Raw genomic sequence first — 4,551 nt, 5'->3', positions numbered from 1 at the left:
TTTGGCTAATCTAGGCATTTTTTTTTTAAGTTATTGCTGCTGTTTTGGAGTTAGACTAAAATTTACATGCTAGCTGTTTTGGGAAATTTCTGTCTGGTGGGGGAGGTTCCGTTTTTTAGGATATTTTGAAGTTTAGCCATTTTTTTTCAGCTACATGCTAGCAGTTTTGCCTAACCTAAGTTTATTATTATTTGTTTAGTTTTTTAGCCTAATTTGGCATTTAGCTGTTATTTTAGCTGGCTATTAGCTTCAGTGTTTTTGGCTATTAATTTCAGCATCTTCAGCAGCCAAATTCAGCTTCCAGCATTCACACTAGCATGATCACAGGTAATGCTATATATCTAGTTCATAATTACGTAAACAAGTTTTGATTTTATAGTTTTAAAAATGTAGTTTTCAATGAATGTTTATCTTTGAGTTTGACTCTCCTGATCTACAGGATTAGGGAGGGATTGAAGAAATGAAAACTCCGTACGACGCTGCTGCATCTCACCTACCTAAATCATACGTGTCGTATACGTGTTTCTACGACCTGCTCCCCGCAGCATACCCATAGAAAAATGGTCTTGAGCATTTTGGCTCAGAGTGATCTATGTTCTGTGTTAAAGTTTGGTCATTTGTCTCCCACAGACTGAAGAGTTTTGATGCTGCATTGGACCGATTTGTTCAAATTGATCAATTATAGTTGTTAAAGTGAATAATTAATGAACGGTCGTCGATATATATTGAGGCAGCTCCAGTTTTCTTACAAATGTTTCCTATTTTTCTCCATTTTGGAGTCAAACATAAGGACTTCATTCAACTCAAAAATGGAAAAAATGACCAGCAAAGTGATCCTCTCCTGTGGATTTTCCCCCGAGGATTAGAGGCGTTTTTTGGACACATGTTGCCGGTCCAGCGTCTAAGGTTTCATGACTACACAGGCCTTCTTGTCCTCTCATGTCTTGGCACCAGCACCGTTGTGTGAAGACGAGAGACAAAAGTCCGTCTGAAGAGGGGATTTTCTTTACTGTTGTAAGTATATTAGACACAAAGGACGAGGAACCTGCTGCTGCAGAGCTCACTGGAAGGATTCCCGGCCTCATTACCTTTGTGCTGAGAACACGCAGCCTCAAAAGTGAGGAAAAGTCCACAGAATGTAAAGATGCAGTTCAACCTGATGCGTTTCTCCTCACCTGCAAATTAGGGAGATATTAAATTGTAACACAAAGACACAATTTCCCCTAAAGTGAACCCAACTCAAATTATCTTCTACGGTTAAAATAATCTTCATTTCAGAAGTCTTCAAACAGTCGGGCGTGATTTCCATTAGAGTTGCAAGCAATTAAGAGAAAACTCCCCTCAGGCGTAAACAGAGGAAGGAGAGGCTCCGTTAGTGAGCTGAGTGGGTTTTCAAGAGGAGAAGCTGTGACTGAGTAAACAGCCAGATAGATCATTCCGGAAACTCTCCTTCAGGCGGTGAACAACTCTTCCTTCCACATGAAGGACGTGGCGCTGCGTTCAGAGCGGCGGCGGCGGGCGTCTGGAGGAGCATCCAGGCCTCCTCCTCCTCATCCTCGTCGCCACGGCGCTCTGACGATGCGTGCCGGCCAGCTCGGGGATCCTGGCCTGACTCCCAGCCAGCCCTGCTAATTACTCGCCCTCCTCTGAGCTAATTGGCCAATAAAAAATGAGGATGGCCTCTTCACACACTTTGGATGTCACCAAATACCAGCAGAGCGGTTTGTGGTCCTCAGAGCCACGACAGAGTCGGAGAATCCTCCGTTTGGTTTGATATTAAACTGGAACCTCAAATAACCGCTCAACGTTACAGCACGCCTCTGTGGATTTGAGATGAAATTATCCCCCTATGAGAACTCCGCCACATTTAAAGACCCACTCTAATAGCAGGAAATCTTTATCAAAATTCTAGAAATGTGAAAAAAAGATCAGGAGGGTCAAACTCAATCACACAAGAGGCCAAAATCCAAAACACATCTTAGGTTGTGGGCCGAGCAGGATAAACATTTATTGAACACTCTAAAACTACATTTTTAAAACTCTATCGCTGTAACTTTTAACATAATTATGAACTAGATATATAGCATTACCTGCAATAATGATGCTAGTGTGATCGCTAAAAACGCTGAAATTGATAGCCAGCTCAAGTATTAGCTAAGTGCCAAATTAGCCTAATATAAATATTGAAAGTTATTTAATATTTAAGTTGATTTATTCTGGAATAATCTTCCTGCCTTTTTAACATAATTATGCTAAAAAGTTACATTTTTTAAGTTTTAAAAATCGACATTCTGTTAGCTTTTTGGACTGTTTTGGCAATTGATTTTTTTAGGCTTTTTTGGAGGTAAGCTAATATTCAGCTACATGCTAGCTGTTTTGGCTAATTTAGCCTTTTTTTCCTTTTTTTTAGACTATTTTTAAGTTTAGATATTTTTTCAGCTACATATTAGCTGTTTTGGCTAACTTAATTTTTTTGTTTGTTTTTTAAGCTAATTTGGCATTTAGCTAATATTTTAGCTGGCTATCAGCTTTAACATTTTAATAATTAATTTCAGCATCTTCAGGAGTCAAATTCAGCTTACAGCATCCACACTATCGTTATCACAGGTAATGTTATATATCTAGTTCATTTTATGATAAAAAGTTACGGTTTTAAAGTTTTAAAAATGCAGTTTTGGATTTTGACACTCGTTTTTTATAGTGCTCCATAAATAGAAAAGGGTTACAAAAATACATGTAAAACACTTCAATTAAGAGCCTATTTGTTGTTTATAAATAGCCTGTTTGTAGGAAATCATGGAGAACATCCGTTTACATTCCGATCTCGCTGAAAGGGATTGAAGAAACTGCTTGTCTCCAGAAACACAGATTCGATTTGTCGGCTGAATAAGTGGATCGAGCAGTCGGTGGAAGCAGCACCTGATTTCAGGCGACTGAAACTTTTCTGCCGCAGGTGATAAAGTGCTTGGGAAGGCGCTGGAAGGGATGGCCAACTGCCACCATCAAGACTTTCAAATTCAGGCGGTGGTAAACAAATACGCATGGCTGGAAGGTACCTGTGGGACCTGGGGGGTTCGTGGCGAAGGAAGACAAAACAGCCTTTGAGAGCCCATGAGCTCCTGCTGATCAGGCTCTGATAAACCATGATGTCATGATCTGGGTTCCTGCAACTACAAAAGGAGAGTGTGTTTGTATTAGGATGTGCGAAGACTCTCATGCCCCAGAATATTCTATCTCTGCTTGTAGGTCCATGAATCTTCTTGTGTGCACTTGATACAACGACTTACTTTCAAAGGCCTCCAAAGACCCTCCTTAAACCCGAGAACGTTGATGTTCCATTGATGTGCTCTGGCGGAGAGCGTGCTTCTCCACTCCAACAATGCTACTTCTATTCTGAAGATTTGAAAAGCTTTTCTAGGATTCCGGCTCCGTTCTTCACAGCCGGGTGGAAGCACGCTGCAAAAACCGGAAAGATAAAAGTTTGAGGGGGGATGGACGTGCTCAGGAAACACCAGCACGGATGCTAATCCGAGGCTAGCAGCTCGGCTGCAGAAGTACCAGATAGTTTTCACCATTCTTCCTCCATACTGTGCGCTGGAGAAAGTATTATTAACAGAGTCACATTCTCAAAATAAGATATATATCACAAAAATTTGCACACATTGTACCCGCTGAAAAAATTTTTGGACATGCAGGACACCCCCCCAACCCCACCCCCACAAAAAAAATAATGAATGGGGTTTAAAATCTATGACAGAATATAGGGAGAAACCAATAATTTAAAAGAAGTTACGAGAATAAAAGTCGTAAATTTACAACTTTTTTCTCGTAAGTTTAGAAGATTTTTCTTGTAAACTTCTGACTTTTCTTCTAACTTTGCAACATTTAGGTAATACATTTTTTAAAACATTAACATTTTCGAGATTAAAAGTCATAAATTTACATTTTTAATCTCGTAAATTTGCAAGTTTTTTCTCATAAATGAACAAGATTTAAGGTAACATATCTATGACTTTAAAATACGTACATTGACCCTTTTTTTCTTGTAAATGTATGATTTACGACATTTAGGTAATACATTTTTAAAACATGCAAATTTTCGAAAATAAAAGTCGTAAATTTACATTTTTAGTCTTGTAAATTTAAAACTTTTTTCTCGTGAGTTTACAAGATTACAAGTTATATATCTATGACTTTGAAAGATGCAAATTGACCATTTTTCTCATAAATATACATGTTTTTTCTTGTAAACTTATGACATTTTAAGTAATACATTTTTAAAACATGTATATTTTCGAGAATAAAATTCATAAATATACATTTTTAATCTTGTAAATTTACAACTATTTTCTCGTAGGTTTACAAGATTTAAGGTAACATGTCTATGACATTAAAATACGTAAATTGACTATTCTTTTTTTGTAAATTTACAAGATTTTTATTGTAAACTTATGACTTTTCTCATAAGTTTACAACATTCAGGTAATACATTTTTAAAACGTAAAAGTAACAAGAATAAAAGTCGTGAATTAACATTTTTAATCTCGTAAA

The 4,551-nt window shown here is 37.6% G+C and overlaps 2 long non-coding RNA genes across 2 annotated transcripts in view; one reads left to right on the top strand and one right to left on the bottom strand.

The window, feature by feature from the left end:
• Positions 1–4,551, top strand: part of LOC112162701 — a 41,357-nt gene that overhangs the window by 10,693 nt on the left and 26,113 nt on the right. The gene's annotated exons all lie outside the window — the stretch shown is intronic.
• The window catches only part of LOC112162702, a 12,921-nt gene continuing 9,232 nt past the window's right edge, over positions 863–4,551 (bottom strand). The window contains exons 2-4 of the long non-coding RNA XR_002922136.2: positions 3,288–3,456; positions 3,057–3,170; positions 863–1,175 (exon numbers count right to left, since the gene is read on the bottom strand). This is a non-coding gene — a long non-coding RNA (uncharacterized LOC112162702). The remainder of the gene's footprint in view (positions 1,176–3,056; positions 3,171–3,287; positions 3,457–4,551) is intronic.

This window comes from Oryzias melastigma, linkage group LG11 (genome assembly GCF_002922805.2).
Source record: "Oryzias melastigma strain HK-1 linkage group LG11, ASM292280v2, whole genome shotgun sequence".
Lineage (NCBI taxonomy): Eukaryota > Metazoa > Chordata > Actinopteri > Beloniformes > Adrianichthyidae > Oryzias > Oryzias melastigma.
Note: the sequence above shows the minus strand (reverse complement) of the source record. Positions and strands in the feature narration are given on the sequence as shown.